The sequence below is a fragment of the Podarcis pityusensis genome, assembly GCF_964106645.2.
Source record: "Podarcis pityusensis genome assembly, chromosome: 1".
NCBI lineage: Eukaryota > Metazoa > Chordata > Lepidosauria > Squamata > Lacertidae > Podarcis > Podarcis pityusensis.
In genome coordinates, this window is record NC_138028.1 from 26,155,796 (window position 1) to 26,173,973 (window position 18,178).

Sequence of the window (18,178 nt, forward strand, 5' to 3'; positions counted from 1 at the left end):
AGAAGTCACCTGGAACAGTCCATTCAGCAGAAGCACTAAGACTTTTCATTTCTACTTCTGTCCATTCCTTGCTGGCCTTATGAACAGCAAATCAAGGGAGATGCATTTCAGAGACATTCTGATTCTTTGTATAGCTCATGTCTCTTCTGCTGATGCAGATTTTGCTGCTAAGCTGTTGTGGTGTGTTCTTTTTGTGTGTCCGTCCAAATAACATTGGTTATTTTTGCCATCTTCAACATAGAATAACATTTTGACATAGAATCATAGAATCATAGAGTTGGAAGAGACCACAAGGGCCATCGAGTCCAACCCCCTGCCAAGCAGGAAACACCATCAGAGCACTCCTGACATATGGTTGTCAAGCCTCTGCTTAAAGACTTCCAAAGAAGGAGACTCCACCACACCCCTTGGCAGCAAATTCCACTGTCGAACAGCTCTTACTGTCAGGAAGTTCTTCCTAATGTTTAGGTGGAATCTTCTTTCTTGTAGTTTGGATCCATTGCTCCGTGTCCGCTTCTCTGGAGCAGCAGAAAACAACCTTTCTCCCTCCTCTATGTGACATCCTTTTATATATTTGGACATGGCTATTATATCACCCCTTAACCTCCTCTTCTCCAGGCTAAACATGCCCAGCTCCCTTAGCCGTTCCTCATAAGGCATCGTTTCCAGGCCTTTGACCATTTTGGTTGCCCTCCTCTGGACACGTTCCAGTTTGTCAGTGTCCTTCTTGAACTGTGGTGCCCAGAACTGGACACAGTACTACAGGTGAGGTCTGACCAGAGCAGAATACAGTGGCACTATTACTTCCCTTGCTATTGATGCGGCGAAGAATTGCATTGGCTTTTTTAGCTGCTGCGTCACACTGTTGGCTCATGTCAAGTTTGTGGTCAACCAAGACTCCTAGATCCTTTTCACATGTACTACTCTCAAGCCAGGTGTCACCCATCTTGTATTTGTGCCTCTCATTTTTTTTGCCCAAGTGCAATACTTTACATTTCTCCCTGTTAAAATTCATCTTGTTTGTTTTGGCCCAGTTCTCTAATCTGTCAAGGTCGTTTTGAAGTGTGATCCTGTCCTCTGGGGTGTTAGCCACCCCTCCCAGTTTGGTGTCATCTGCAAATTTGATCAGGATGCCCTTGAGTCCATCATCCAAGTCGTTGATAAAGATGTTGAATAAGACCGGGCCCAAGACAGAACCCTGTGGCACCCCACTAGTCACTCTTCTCCAGGATGAAGAGGAACCATTGATGAGCACCCTTTGGGTTCGGTCAGTCAGCCAGTTACAAATCTGAACATAAATCTGAACAGTCTAACCAGTGCCGGATTCCAGGTATTTCTCTCCACTCTTGAACCACTTAACTCATCCACATGCCTTGGATCACAACTGATTGGAAAGCAGGACTCTAGCAGGCAGGGAGCCAGCTGAGCCAAATTCAGTAGCAAGTGCTAAGCTCTAACACATTACTCTTGAAAAAGCACGGAGACGCGAATAAAACCCCAATTAGTCTGCCGCTGCCGAATGCTTTGGGGGAGCTAATTATGACAAGTGTCTCAGAAGTGCAGGATTATCTCTGTTCCAGCCCACTGCTTTTAAATGGTAGGTTCTACAATTTATACTGCTGTATTTCCTTCTGAGGGCCCAGCAGAATAAGGTCACTTTATGCCAAGAGGGTAAATGTCATGGATGAGGGAAAAGCAGGCATGATACTTACACAGGAATTCACTGTTCAGAGTCTGACTGGCACATGCCCACCCTATTTTATGTGTCTGCCTCTTGCAGTAGCAACAGCAACCTTGATCATATATTGAACCAGTGTGATGCAGTGAATAAAGTGTTGAACTAGGACCTGGCAGACCAGGGTTGAAATCCCCATTCAGTCATGAAGGTGACTGGGTGACTAGGGACCACTCTCAGCCTAACCTACCTCACTGGGTTGTTTGTCAGGATGAAATGGAAGAGGGGGGGCAATGCCACCTTGAGCCCCTTGGGAGAAATATGGGATATAAAAGTAGTAAAATAAATGAATAAATGCTATCCACCTTACTGTTTCAGAGGAATAATTAGCTGCCCTGACTTTTCTTATTGTGTTGTTGCTGTTACATTTTATTATTTTATGCATTTTTAAAAAACACCACCACCTTACATACCATCCTTCTAAAAATGAAGTGGTGAATGGAGCAATCACAACAAACTGACTGGAATACTGTGTGTGTGTGAGAGAGAGAGAGAGAGAGAGAGAGAGCGCACACACACGCACAGTTTTAAAGAATAGCAGAAAAAAATATTGTAGACATAACCACAGCAGAAAGTTGACACCAGAAAGTAAAGTCAAATTCCTTAAACACACTCACACTAAAATTCCTGATCTGAAAAGAGCAAGCTGCCTAAAATTAGATGTTGTTGTTGTCCAGAAAGCTTTTCAGCTGGGTGAATTCCACAACCTAAATGTGAGGGAGAGCAAAGCAGTTGTCTGCTTTCAATCTCCTGAAACGCTCATAACAATTGAAGAGATTCCTGCTGGATTCATAAAAAAAATATTAAAAAATCGCTTGATAATATTTTAATGTTGATTTCATTATTTATTGTTATTGGCTGTTAATTTTTTTAATAAGTCAGTCACACACATACACAAGAGGGGGGGAAATGCTCACCCCCCCCCAATCTATCCTGTTATGGACAGAGGGCTCTGCCATCCACCAGCACAGGCAGACACTCTTTCCTCTTGCTGTTTGCTATAAACACTTCAAAGTTCAGCCTAGACAGCAGATTAAGGCAAAGTGGGCAGTAAAATTCAAATCAGCACACTTTCAAATGACTTGAATGGGGTTCTGCTTAGCTCCCTTCGAAGAAAATCCCTCACATTTTGAAGGAAAATCTTTAATACTTTGAAAACATTTTGTCCCTTAAGGGAGCATGCTCTTTTTTATATAGCTGTTTCATCTACAGCCAAACAATACCTGATAATATACTTTTCAAGAGATAATTCTCCCTTGAGTCACTTAATCAGACTCCACTCCCCAAAGAGAAATATCCATCTCTAGCTTTAAAAACAAATATACCTGAGCTTGTTTGAGCTGATGTGTTCTGATGCGTACATGTAAAATTACCAGGGGCTTTAATTATGACAGCTGTGTTTTGAAGGCTGTAGATCCATTTCCCTTCTTTTGTCAGGCAGTTCTTCATGAAAACTTGGCCAGTTTATTGAAGAGTGGGCAAGCTGCGTCTGTCTGTGGTCACTTTTCATTACTGGGCTGTCCTGCAGAGTCACCCTGAGCACAGGCATCTTTACATTATAAAGAACTCCAAAAAAGGATGGACTGCCTATGATGCAGAGAATCCAAATGATCACACGTTGAGAAAGATCAAAGGCAATGTCTTAATACTAACTAAAAAAATCTGACTCATCAAAGCTTTGTTTCATCTTAATGCTTACAAAACATCAGCTCATTTATTTTTTACTGGTCAAAGAAAGCTTACTATTTTTCCCCCTCCCAACAGCACAGCAGCAGGATAATAAGACATCTTGTTTTTTATTATTCTTTTTTATTCAAGGGACCTGCACATTCCCAGTGGTGATTCTATTGGCTAATGAACCTGGGATCATTAACTCCTAACACGGGAGACTTTAATGGCATTATCCATTCTATTTAGGGGTATAGATTCATGAATTTAACCTTAAGGCACTAACCTGCACTTTTTGACCTTAAAGAACTTCTGGGTTAATGGCAAACAGCAAGCATTGCCAAAATGAACAGAATGAAAAGTCTACGAGCAAAAAGGGCAACCTGGAACCTGAGAGTTCACCACAAAGGAAAAGGAAAGAACACAGAAAGGCAGACATTTTTGTTGCAGCTTGGTAGGATAATCGAATTACCAGTCTGTCACTCTATGACGGCATTCACACCATGCATTCGAAAAAGGACTCCGATACCACTTTAAAAAACCATGGCGTCCCTCAAAGAATTCTTGGAGTTGTAGTTTGTAAAGGGTGCTGAGAGTTGTTAGGAGACCCATATTATCCCCTCCCAGAGCAGCATTTCCTAGGGTGGTTTTATTATTAATCACTCTTCACAAGGATTTGTGGGAATTATTGCTCTGTGATGGGAATAAGGGTCTCCTAACAACTCCCAGGACCCTTTACAAACTACAACTCCCAGGAGTCTGTAGGGTGTGAAAAAGGTAAAGGTAAAGGACCCCTGGACAGTTAAGTCCAGTCAAAGGCAATTATGAGGTTGCGGCACTCATCTCGCTTTCAGGCCGAGGGAGCTGGCATTTGTCCACAGACAGTTTTCCAGGTCATGTGGTCAGCATGACTAAACCACTCAGTCTAGCAGTTTAGCTCACCACAGAAAAAAAGCTGTTAGCAGCATTGTCTTTACTAGATCAGCACCAACGTGCACTGTGTACAGATGTTACAAGTAGTCTTTTTCTCTGAACCCGGAGCGGGTTCTCTGCTTCAAAGCCCTTGCTGTGTTAAAGTCCACAGCCAAGTCTCAAGTTCAGTTGCTTGCAAAGCCTTCATGAGGCTTGTTTTCCAGACCCTTGATAATCTTGGTTACTCTCCTCTGCAAACGTTCCAGGTCATCAATACCCTTCTTAAATTGTGGCACTTCCCTGTTTGTTTTAGTTTTTTAACTGATTTCAGTGGGAGACCAGTCCAGTCTTCTGATGCCTGCAGCTTCCGTATTTTCCATCCAAATGGCATGACATTTGCAGGGCTTCTGTCCCACCTTGATCAAACCTGCTAAATTTTAAAGACCCCGTTTTATATCTATCAATTCAATGCTTTGCCTTCCTGTACCCTTTCTGTAGCCTGTAGTTAATTGGCATATAAGATATGCATTGCATCCTCCCCAATAAAAGCCTTGTATAGATTTGCCTTAAGTGTTCTCATTGCCACTTAGATGTACCATTATAAAAATGAAACCCAAAGCACAGAAAACATGTTGCTGGGTGCCTGATTTTTCTGACCTACATAAGATTCACAGTCTGAAAGCCAAGATTAATTGCCGCTCTCCTAAGCCACCTGGCTTTTCCACACCTAATCAATGGGAGCTCAATTAGAGCATCATTCCCTGTTTCCTCACATTGAATGAATATGGATCAGTTCATTACATCAACACAATGTCTGCTGTGAGGCCAGTCTAAGTGCAAAAGTGGGTTTCTTAGCTCAGCAAAATGGCAGGGGAAGATATCAGGAAACTCTGTCAAGTACTTTTCGGAGGGCAAGAGAGGGCACACATGAGGCCAGCAAGAATCCTGTTTGTAAGTCTCTGGTTCTGTTCTTGGCATGGGATGCAAAAAGGTGCAATCCTGCATGACTGTCAACACTGTTTTAAGTTATGTTTCATCAGGTTCAAAAGTGCAAGATGGAGCATGATCTTCTGAGGGTTGGAATTGTGTTTACTCATAGACTTCACATAAACATACGAGGAAAATTTCAGGTCCGATGGAATGTCTCTTTGTACCATGTCACTTTGCAAAACAACAGCAGCAAAACAGCCTCATGGGATATGTGTGGGCATAAATAATTATTCAAATATGCATGGATAGAGGCACTACTTGTGTAAAAAAATGTGGTGTTATGTATGATCAATGAGCTTGCAGGGCAGCAGCTGAAGAAGGAGCAAAAAGGGTTTTCTTGTGTGTGTGTTTCTTTGTGGCTGATTAGCTGCTCTCCCTGTGCAAAGGTCAGAGGGGGCAGGGTTTCTGTTGAGGCAGGTGATTAGCTGTGGGAGGAGCTTATCAGAGCTCCTTATGATGGAGGACCGCTGTAGCCACCCCCAACGACACGTTCTAAAGATGGAGGGGGAGGGAACAGCTGCAGTCGCCTGCGGTTCCTGTGCAATGTTTGCCATCTTGCCAAAGGTTGCAGGCAGCTTTACCTGCAGCAATTGCATGTTGATTGCCCTCTTAGAAGACAAAGTCCAGCAACTGGAGGAACATGTAGCTACGCTCCAAAGAATTAGAGAGCTGGAGCTCTTCTTGGAAGCAACAGAGCACACCGTCTCCACCAAGGAGGAGACAGGGGACTCCCCTGAGAAGGAGGCTAGTTCACCAACACAGGAGCCAGATATATGGAGAAACGTGACTCAAAGAAGTAGGAGGCCCAGGGTTCGCTCTGATTGTTTAGAAATACACAATCGCTTTGAGGTCCTCTCCCCTAGCATGGAAGACGAAGAGCAGACTCCATTTGAGGATCTCTCCCTCATTACAGTCGATCAGGTATATGAAGACGAGCAGCAAAGTCAGTCCTCAGGGAATGTGCAGGTGACCTTGGAACGGACAGCTCACAGAAGAACCCCGACCAAACCTAAGAGGAGGCGTGTAGTGGTGATAGGGGATTCCCTACTGAGGGGAACAGAAGCTGTGGGCCTGACAAGATGTCTCGGGAAGTGTGCTGTCTCCCCGGGGCTAAGATCCAAGATGTAACTGAACGACTGCAAGGAATCATAAAACCCACTGACAAATACCCCTTCCTCTTGGTTCATGTGAGAAACAATGACACTGCAAGCAATAGCCTCCAGAAGATCAAAAGAGACTACGAGGCTCTGGGCAGGAAATTGAAGCAATTAAACGCACAAATTGTCATCTCATCTGTCCTCCCAGTTGAACGACATGGCCCAGGGAGAGAGGGAAAAATAGTGGAAGTGAACAGCTGGCTTCGCAAATGGTGTAAACAGGAACGGTTTGGATTCTTAGATCACGGACTGCAGTTTCTTGAAGATGGACTTCTGGCAAGCGATGGGCTGCACCTCACAACGGTTGGGAGGAATGTTTTTGCCAAAAATCTCAGAAACCTCATCAGGAGGGCTTTAAACTGACTAACGTGGGAGAGGGAGACAGTGCTCCTGAAGGTAGGAGTCTATCAATTGAAGAAGATAATCATCCAAATGTCATAGACCAAATGGAGCAAACAGCACGCAGACCTAGTGGTGGGAGGAAAAAATCCTTAAATAAGAGACACGGGGGAATGATTAATGGACTTCAATGTCTGTACACTAATGTACAAAGCATGGGAAATAAACAAGATGAGCTTGAGCTCTTGGTACAGCAAACTAAATATGACATAATAGGCATCACTGAAACCTGGTGGGATAAGTCCCACGATTGGAATGTAATAATGGAGGGATACAATCTATTTCAGAGAAACAGACCAGACAAGAAAGGAGGAGGAGTGGCGTTATATATCAGGGATGTGTATACCTGTGAAGAGATCCAAGATTTAGAACCTCAAAGCCAAAGTGAGAGCATTTGGGTCAAAATTAAGGGAGAGAAGAATAACAGTGACCTCATTGTGGGAGTTTACTATAGATCCCCAAGCCAAACGGAGGACATAGATGATGCCTTCCTGGAACAGATGGCCAAGCATGCAAAAGGAAGGGAGATAGTAGTAATGGGGGACTTCAATTACCTGGATATTTGTTGGATGTCAAACTCAGCCAAAAGCATAAGGTCAAACAGATTCCTCACTGGCCTTGCAGACAACTTCATTGTCCAGAAAGTGGGAGAAGCAACAAGAGGAGTTCAAACGCTAATGAGTTCAATGGGACTTACTTCCAGGTAAATGAGTATAGGATTACAGCCTAAACAAAGTTATTGTAGAGCCGGTGTAGCTAAACTGTGGCCCTCAAAGGTTCTCAGATGCCAACCATTGGGCATGCTGGCTGGCGATGACAAAAGGGGAGCCACTCCTGTTATAGAGGACCAACAGAGGTATCCATGCTCAGTTGCAAAGCATTCCATTTTACCTTTTCTATACAGGTGTTTACATTTCTGTTTGCAGTTTCACTGGCCTTTGATCTCACAGACATTTTATTTAGATGACCTGATGTGTGTCTAGTCATATATCCATGCAGACAACTGAAACTAATGATACTATTTCTATTTCCAGGTAAAATTTAGTGTTGTGACAAATCTTTTAGAAAGGCCCAAGTTTTAACCTGCTGCCGCTTCACCACATTTCTCTCCCTCTTTTCTAGGAAGCATTTCTCCCCTTCCTAGCTGATCTGCTATCCCAAAATGAGCATAAAATGCCAAGACACTAAGGAGCCAATCAGTTGTGACTATATGATAATATCGCTAAAAGCAAATTAAACTGATTTAGAGAGAGAATAATGCTTCCTGGACTAATCACATGGGTGATCACAGCCCCTCAGGGATCACATAATGAATGTGACAGTGACACTGAGAGCCAACAAAGTCTATCTTGGGCAACACTGATGATTTTTGCCCGCTTTTAAGCAATTCTAAAAAGAAATACTGAAAGGGGACAGTGCCTTTTGATGATAAAGAGTTTATAAGAAGCACATCCCTTTGTGGGGTGAGGGTAGCCTAATACACATATTAATATCATAGTCATTTATGTAGCATTAGCTAATTCCACAAAATGTGTGGAAATACTGTGAAAAGCCATAAAGGTTAAATCAAGATCTGCCCTGTCCCTTGCGCATCTTCTAATCTTGTTTTCAGTGGCTTCCAAGTTTATTAGGACGGTGTGAGTTTCCACTTGGCTTCTGCTATCTTCTTTTTCTGCACTGTGTCATTATCAGCGATCACACCCACTCTAAGCTCCCTGTCATCCATTCATTCCTTTCAAGTGTTTTATCTTGCCTCTATTGTAAAGCAATTCATCTTTGTGCAGCTTTCAAGGTAGCATTCATATACATAATAATGTGGCACTTAATGGATTATGATGCGATTGTATCTGGACTGGTATGAGGCTGAAATAAACGTGCCTGGTCATGATACCTTTTTGGGTAATCGGGCTGCTACGGTATTATGAGCAACGGAATGGGAAATGTCTCCCATTTGTTTCATGATGACAGAAATATAATGACACTACCTCCGGTACATATTAGGTAATTACTTGGGAGGAGTACCAGGAAGTGAATCTTGCACCATGTATGGTAGACTCAATGATAAGGTAGACAGATGGTAAACATCTTTCTTTAGCCAGTGAAACCACTGCCACTGGTGTTGTCAAAGTATGAAAATTCATAGCTTAAAGCTTACCTCTGAAGTGGAGCTCATGTTGTTTGGCCAGGTGACAACCAGTATGACATAGTAGACATAGTCCTGGAGTAAGACTAGTGATACCTGAGTTCAGATTGCCATCTCTCAGCCTAGCCACCATCACAGATTTGTTGTGTGAATGGAGCTCAATTGGTGCAATAATACAGTGGTACCTCGGGTTAAGAACTTAATTCGTTCTGGAGGTCCGTTCTTAACCTGAAAATCTTCTTAACCTGAGGTACCACTTTAGCTAATGGGGCCTCACACTGCCATCACACAATTTCTGTTCTCATCCTGAAGCAAAGTTATTAACCTGAGGTACTATTTCTGGGTTAGCGGAGTCTGTAACCTGAAGCATCTGTAACCCGAGGTACCACTGTATAAGCCTCTTCCAAAATATCAATTCAATCCCAGGAAGGAGTCATTTAACTTCTCTGATTCCTGTAATGTGATTTGACCCTCAGATCCACCTGTTATCATCATGATTTTCTGCCACATAAGTATTTGTAATTTCTGGTTGTGAGCTTCCGATCACGCAGTTTATTCTTTCTGAATGCTCATCTCTGTTGAGCAAATTATTATGTTAATCACCATCTTTGACTTTCCAAGATAGCACCCAGCCCAGCTTGTGGAGCATGTAAATATCGCAGCCTTGCTTTTCTTTTAAATGCGAGAGGAGGTTTGCCCCACAGAATCATTGAAACCACAAAGGCATAATCAATGTCATAAAAAAGATACACATTAACATCCAGCTATGTAATTACCTTACAATTTAGAGGCCCTCATATACATGAAGATAATATGGCTCTGTAATGTGGCTGAAATGATATTTCTGAAAACAGATGCTTTCTCCAGCCATCTGTGATAAGTCTGTTTGTGCTCTAGCCTTACTCCTTGCCTGCAAGCCAAAATAAATAAAACAACAACCTAAAAACGCCTCATGAATGGCACTGGTGAAATAACTTCATTCATTAATGTTCATATCACGTAATTTTCCTTTTCTCTAGGCATACAGCACTGTTCCCTGTATTACACAAGATTTCTCTAATTAAAGCTGCCCTGATCATTCTTTAACCCCAGTGAAATTAATCAAGGTTAAACTGAATCTGACCCTAGACCAGTGGTGTTTGTTGGTGTCCCTTTTCCCTTAAAAAAGAAGATGGAGCCACTGTTCCAGATGCTATTAGACCTCAAATAGGCAAGAATTTTATTGTCTGTGGAATGAATCAAGCGAGAACTCATTTGTCTAAATGTCCAGGGAACATCCAAAACATTGTGATGATAAAAAAGTTTGCTTAAATGCATAGGTTGGCTAACCTGGATGGAGTAACCGGACAGCTTCTTGCTTGGCTAACAGTCATCTTGTCAGTCCCAGAAATACGTAATAAAAAGTTGTAGGCATGTTGTTGGGCTCCAGCAGCTCCAACCAGCATGGTCAGCAACATCTGGAAGGCTCAGGTTCCCCATCCCTGACTTAGATGGACTCTTGAAATTTGAACGGAATTGTTTTTGAGACCTTGTGACTTGCATAATAGTGCCTTTTGCCCAACCAAAAGTATTATTTTGCCCAACCAAAAGTGTTATTCATGCAATTAGTAATTTCATGATGTTATCCCCCCTCCCCAAGTAAATACCTGCTGTGGGGATCAGGTGCATGGTGGGTTGGATGGGGAGAAAACCCTTTGCCCTGCCAGAGTCCCAATGGGGAGAAAGGATCCTATATGCCCTGGGAGGTGAGTTGATACAGTCCCTAACAGGAGTTTACCTCTTGATGCAAATAGAAATCCTGGGCCCCCCAATCTGAAATCACAGGGAGGCCAAATGGTTAAACACCCATTTTCCGACATTGTGGCCTGACTACAGATCAGGACATGGTTTGTGGCTCCTATTAGTTACCTGAAAAGAAGGCTTACCATATTTTTCCATGTATTGGGTGCCCCCATGTATAGGATGACCCCTATTTTTGGGGACTCCAGATTAAGAAAATGGGGGGAGAGTGACCTGAACTGTTGACGAAAATCACTCATCTGCCGGACCAACGCTGACAGCCACGCACCACTAATAAGCTGCCTATCAGCTGTTCACTCGCAGGCAGAATCAGACAATCACTGAGCTTTTCTGGGGGGGAGGCTCAGAGATGTTGAGCTTTCTTGGGGGGGGGGAGGCGCCGTTACCCAGGACGGGCACAAGGTGCAAGGTTTCTATGATGGGAAAGGCGCGGAGAGGTGGTATTACTTTGATCGCCATGGCCAACTGGAGCTGCAGTGATGCTCACGCGTAGCCGATCACAGACTCCGTGTGGCACAAATGGACCACCTTCAGCCTCCCTCCCTACTGTAGGGCGGGCTGAGTGGGAGGAGGCAAGCAGACTATGGAGGCCCCGTGGCTCGCTACTGTGAGGAGCTGCAACTGCCAGAGCATGTATGGCGGCAAGTACCGTATTTATTTATATATTTAATTGCTACGGTATATTCTGTGTATAAGACGACCCATGTTTCTAAACTTAATTTTTTTTGGGGGGGGGACCTTGTATTATACATGGAAAAGTATGGTAACATGATTTCTAGTGGTATGAATGATGTCACATCTCTGAGTGAGTGAACTGAGTTGCGCTTGGTATAGACGTCACCAAGGCTTAAATCAACCCTGCACCCGGATCAAAGGAGCACACATGCATATTTTAACTGCCTCCCTGAGCTGTCTTGGTGGAAGGTGTCCTAGAGAACATTTGAGTTTGTTTAAGCAACAACAGCATAGTTTAGTAACGCTGTGTGAAAGGATTTTGAAAAGCAATACTGTAGGGAAACACTGTACGAAACATATATAGTCAACCTTTCTCTTTTGAAAATCTCTGGGGGTTATTCATCAAAATTCTTTGCAATTCCATAATCAGATGTGCACAAATAGCCCCTGAATTGATCTAATGTTACTAGGGAAGTGCCATTTTAAATATGCCTTTAGCACAGCCCTCCCCAACTTGGTACCCCACCAGATGTTTCAAACTACAACTTCCATCCCTCAGATTTCCACATATCCAGAAAACTGCTGGATGAGAAAGACCATCCTCCTGGTAGGGATGGAAAAGACTAAAGTTGCTCAGCATAGGGACTTCCGGGGTTAGCGCCATCGGCAATGGTGGAGTTCCTCTAACCAAGAGGAACCCGCTCCATGAAAATCGGGTCTTGCCGCCGCGGTGAAGGCGGAGACCCTCTAAAAATCCCAGGCGGAGGAAGCCTGGGAACGTGGGATTCGGCTGACACCAGGAGTGCCTCCCCTACTCGCAGGGAAACCCTTTTTCGGGGATCCGAAGCGATGTGGGGTGAGTGGCGTGGTGTTTTGAATCAACCGCTACTTTTACGGAGTGGAGCCGCACAGCCGTTGCCGGAGAGCGCTGACTTTTTTCCTGTGGACAATTGGACTCTAAATAAGTACCCGTGAGTAGAATGGAAAATTGGATTAAGAAACATTTTAATTTGGCACTGAAGCGGGAAGGCTCAAAACAGGAAGTCCGCCTCCTGTTTTTTGTAAATAGATTGAAGCAAAACTTTGTAAGCTAAAGTCTGGAAAGTCTATAAAGGTCTAAATTTCCTTCAGTTATCACCACCAAAACCCCTCTTGGAAGCAGGAGAAAAGGGGGGGAATTTTTGACTGTTTAAGCCTGCGGGAGAGAGAGTAAAGAAAGATAAATTTCCACCATCTCAAACCTGGGAACGGGGTGTCAGAGACAGAAATTTATGGGGAAGTTCATCGACTGTGAATGGAACGTCTTTTGATAGATAGTAAAAAAAAAGAGAAACAAATTGACTTCAATGTTGCCTCTTGCATTCAAAAGAAACAAAATATTTGAAAAATGAAAGTAATTTCCTTTTGTTGGTCCTGCTTTCAAAAGATGGATACAAATAGAAATTGTCTCCTCTAGAGGGAGCTTGTTAATTTGTTGCTGGAGTCGATCTGGGGATTTCACAGCTGTAAGATTAGGATCGTGAGACCAGACTCTGACCTTGAATAAAAATGTGTTTAGAAGAAGTTTTGGTGCTTGCTTTTTGCAAGACAAGTGCTTTGCTGGAGCAGATGCATGAGAAGATGGATTTGATGACTGTTGCAGTTAAAAACTTTGGACAAACGGCGAATACCCATATAGAAACCATTCAGGAACCAGCCCAGGAACTTGTTTTGACAGGGCAAGCGCAAGTGCAGAAGATAATGGAGGAGGTTGCTGTTCAACCTCAAGTAACACAAATGGAGAGATCCGAGGCCTTGCAGGAGCATAAGCCGCTGTTTTTGAAGTTTGAATCTGGAGTGGACCGGGGGGGGGGGTCTGGAGTTGTGAGGGCCCTTAATTTTGGAAGGACTTTGAAACATGCTTTTAAATATTTCCTGGATTACAGTGTTGACTGTGGGGAATGGGACTGTGGGGAATGGACTGATCTGCTGAGGGGAGATGGAGATATTTTTGGATTGGAGTTCTCCCGAGACCTACCCCCCCAATGAGAAAGGAAAGAAATTAAGAAAAAGATCAACAAAAGACAAAGTAAAGTACAGGTATAAACAAGAAGAAGATCTGCAGAAGGGACATGGAAAAGACTTAAGAGCCTCAGACATAAGATCACCAGGTTAATGGACTAGATGGAATGGACAAGAAGGACTGACAATACCCGAGAGCAGGAAGAAGAGACGTTGGATGAAGATTGGAAGAAAGTTTTTTTTTTTTTTAATTATTTTGAGAATTAGTGTAAAATTAATGAGTATTAGGAAAAATGTTGGAATGAAACTATTTGGCTTTAGTAGGAATGATATATGTACAAATAAGTATTAAGTTTTAAGTTTTAAGGTTTTTTTTATGGTAAGATAAGGTTAAATAAATTAAGGTAAATTGAATGACAGAATATAGTGAAAGATGGAAAGGATTTGTTGAGTTAATTAAAAGGTTAGATCGTTAAGATAAATTATATAACAAAAATCGAGAAAGATGGAAAGAATTTGCTGAAACAATTAATTAAATTAGAATACAAAAAGGGAGGTGTGAGGAGGTCGATGAAACAAGTAAATGAAAGATAAAGATATGGAACATTGGATGTGTGTTTTAATGTTATTGGTTTTTTTTTGCTGTATTGGTATTGTTTTTTATGCTTTTCTTTTTATGTATTGTAATGTGTGTTTTGTTAATTTTTTTGTTGTTTTCTTTTTCTTTTTTTCCTGTAATTCTTAAACTTTTAATAAATATCATTTAAAAAAAAATTAAGTTGCTCATCATATACAATTTAAGAGGCCTGCAGGTGTGGACTACTCTGGTCTAATTCAAATGCATGGAAAGTGGATTAACAGTTAATAATACTAAAATGTGGACAAGCCCTTAGACATGCTTAGAATAAACACTTTTTTAGGGGAAAGACTAACTTTGATTGTAATTGTTTTTCATGAATTTTCATGGATTGATATGGATCCAAACACCCTTTTGTTAACTTGAACTAACTTGAAGTTGCTTGAAATTTATTTGCTGAAATTAACAGTTTAGGCTCTCAGTCAGAAGCCACATTCAGATGAACCATGGTTTGGAAGACTGGGAATGAATCTTGTATTCACATTGCCACTTCTCCTGTTCCTTCACATGTGTAGCTCAATTCAGTGTTTCTTATTTTGAGCACCAGACGGGGAGAATTATGGCTTGATGGATCAATGCTCTCAGGCAAGCAGGCAGCTCTCTTTGTTAAACTGTTAGTATTTCTGGGCCACCTGATTCTTTGCTTCCTCACCAGTTGCTGTGTTCGTTATATCAAACTAATCATTAGTTCAGTGTCTTCTAACACGTCCCTTGAAGAGCCACAGACCACACTGTTACGCTACCAGCGATCTTAATGGCATTGAAATCCATTTTAAGGTTTTCTTTGCTCTGAGGGAGGGAAGTTCCTTGCTGGCACTCCTGTCTGGCTGCTTAGTGGAGAACAGAAGATGAAGACTCTAAGAATTAGAGACTTCACCCTTTAGCCTTCCACAAGGCTCATATTTCATTGCAACAAAATGGATTTCATGTAACCTTAGTTGTGTAAATCCACAGCTTTGTGGTGAGCCTGATATCTCCCCAAAGGGCCTGGAATGTGGTGGCAGCTGTTTTGCTGCTATCCTCTATGTCTTTAAGAGATCCCACAATTTTCTCTATTATACCTCCCATGTATTTGATAGCTGCCATCTGCTCAGTTTCTTATCTGGAACTGACTAATACTGAACCAGGGAGCTCGGTGGTTGAGGCTGTTTAATGTTGGCGACCTTGTCAATAATCAGACCAGTATTTGTTCGTACTTAGCCCGCCAGAGTCATCAGCAGTTGTACTCATTTCAAATATTAGCCAACGGAACAATGCCTTCAGAGTATTTGAGGCCTGACAACAATATTGTACTCATTTAGCATAATAATTTGTCATGATACTTGCCCATCATTCAATAAATATAGATTCAGGGCACAGAAGTATCTACTCCAAATCCCCTAAAAAACTCCATAAATCAGTTGCCATTTTTTTCAACTAAAGGAAGCCACAGCCTCTTTTTTATATTAAACAATATGGATCAATAGGGAAATATAAATAAGAAGCACATACACATAGGGGGAGAGAGAATAATAACAATAATTATGCAGACTAACAAAACTATATTAGATGTTTTCAGGACCCACCCTATTCCTGTGATTGTAATCTGTTTTAACTGTTTTTAATTCTGAATTTGTTGCTCTGCTGCTGAAGAGCATAAATTGATAATAATAGAACTCCTTCTCTTGGAGACAATAAAAAACCTAGTCTGGATAATAAGAAACATGAATACTGGGGTTTGAGTAGAAAAATGTATCATGGGACAGAGGGGTATCAAAGGAGAGAAAACTTGTAGGAGGAATAAAAAAGAACATCTGAAGTATTTGTGGAGAAAATGTGTTATAAAATCTACCATAGTGAGATTAAAATTTTCAAAAGTAGAGGCTCAGTGCCTTTGCTAATAAAAAATAGGGGTTCCATAGTACGGTACTTAGCTAACTGGGAACCGCTGCCACAAACAGTTTAGGATCCAAAAAAAACAAAGGAAGGCCACTCCTGAGAGTGGCCTGCTATGCTTCAAGATTGGCAAAAGAAGCTCTTAATTATGTGCCATTCATATGAGAGCTTCGTTCAGTACAGCATACAGCATTCTCTGTACTGGTATCCAGTTTATGCAATGACCTCTCCTCCTAAGTCTAACAGAAACCAATATTTATGATTGGGGAAGAAATTTGATTCATATTTAAAGGTGAGCCTAGTTAATTCACACTTTCTGAACCAATATGTGAACTGAAGCACAGCTATCCTTTGAAATTTGCACTTCTCTGATTTTTGCAATACAATTACCCAGTCAGGTAACGTGTTCATGAATTCATATATTATGCTAAAGTATAATATATGCATAAAATGCATGTTTTAATGAAAATAGCATTATTTTAGGGGAAATTGATTTGCAAAAAAAAAAAAAAAAAAAAAAAAAGCTTTGCAAAAAATGTGTGTGCCATACTAGGCAAAATCGCATTCAAAGATACGTATATTAGAATAAATTCACCCTAAAATGCTCCTGAATTTTCATTAGGGCTTTTTTTTTTTTTAATGCAACTGATCTGGAAATGTGGAGAACTGAACTTAAGATGGATGTCTCTCAATTTCTCATTTTCCCAAATAGACAGATCCATCCATCCCTATCAACACTGCTATCATTTCACCACCAAGTTAAGACACATTTGTTTGCTTAGGCATTTTAATTGTCTATAGTGTCTTTTTGTGGAGACTGTTTTTAGCTGCAGCTTGTTTTTAGCTTCCCCTCTTTGGATTTTTAATGAATTTGTTGTTTGTTCCATTGATTTGGTTATCACTTGTTTTATGTTGTTGCAACCCCCCCCCCCCACCGTCAACACCTAGGAAGGGTGGGCAATAAATTATTTGTTAAAAAGAATAATAAATTGTGCAGATCAGCCGATTGTGCTTCTATGGCAACTCTCCAGACAAAGAAATAAAATGGAAGTATTCTGGTTAGCAGTTCCTCTTGTTAACCTTGCTTGTGTGGAATATAATAAGGATCAAAGGGGTGGTAGGTAATGAGGGAAGACATTTCTTTTTATATTCCAAAGCCCCTTTATTTTTCCATTTTGTGCTCTTTCTCGCATCTGTTATTTGAAGTGAGGACAATGAGAGATGAAAAGTCAAAAACAGGGGAAACCACAAAGGTCAAGAAGGAGATTGGCTGTAGCCACCTGAACTTGCAAACCAGCATCAAGCACTTAATTTCTTCCGGTCCATCATGTTGTCTTGAAGGAGCGGTTGAGGCTTTCTGTTCAAGCTTCTTTTCCATTTCTTCTTTCATGGCAAGAACACAACTACTGCCCAAAATTTCTTTCATGGCCAGAAGTGCTGCTGTGTCTCTGACTTCCTTCCCTTAATTATACAGCAAAGGAATTGCTCTAAAATGAACTCAGATCAGATCAAAATAACAGCTGGGGAGGGGGAATAGACACAGAAGAAAACACTTGATCTTCTTTCAATGTTGCAAATGTAGATAGTGTCCTCCTAGTGATTCTGAAAATGAACGCAGTAAAGACTCTCAACAGGCTGGCCACTTTTAAGAATTCAGTTAAATGGGAACCATTCTTCCATTCTGAGTGCTCACTGGAAGGACAGATCCTGAAGCTGAGGCTCCAGTACTTTGGCCACCTCATGAGAAGACTCCCTGGAAAAGACCCTGATGTTGGGAAAGATGGAGGGCACAAGGAGAAGGGGACGACAGAGGACGAGATGGTTGGACAGTGTTCTCGAAGCTACCAGCATGAGTTTAACCAAACTGCGGGAGGCAGTGGAAGACAGGAGTGCCTGGCGTGCTCTGGTCCATGGGGTCACGAAGAGTCAGACACGACTAAACGACTAAACAACAACAACATTCTTCCATTGGATCTCACATTATACAAAGCACTTTGCCACTGTTTAATCAAACTCAATGCATGGTGTGTGTGTGTGGGGGGGGGGGAATCTCTTTCCCTAGTCTCTTTTCCATGACTTCAGAGATGCCCATACCGTTTTAATTACAGGTTGAAAGAGATTGCCTGGATAAAGATCAAATTCTTCACACCAAATATTAGCAGTAAACTTGATTGATTGAGTACGAA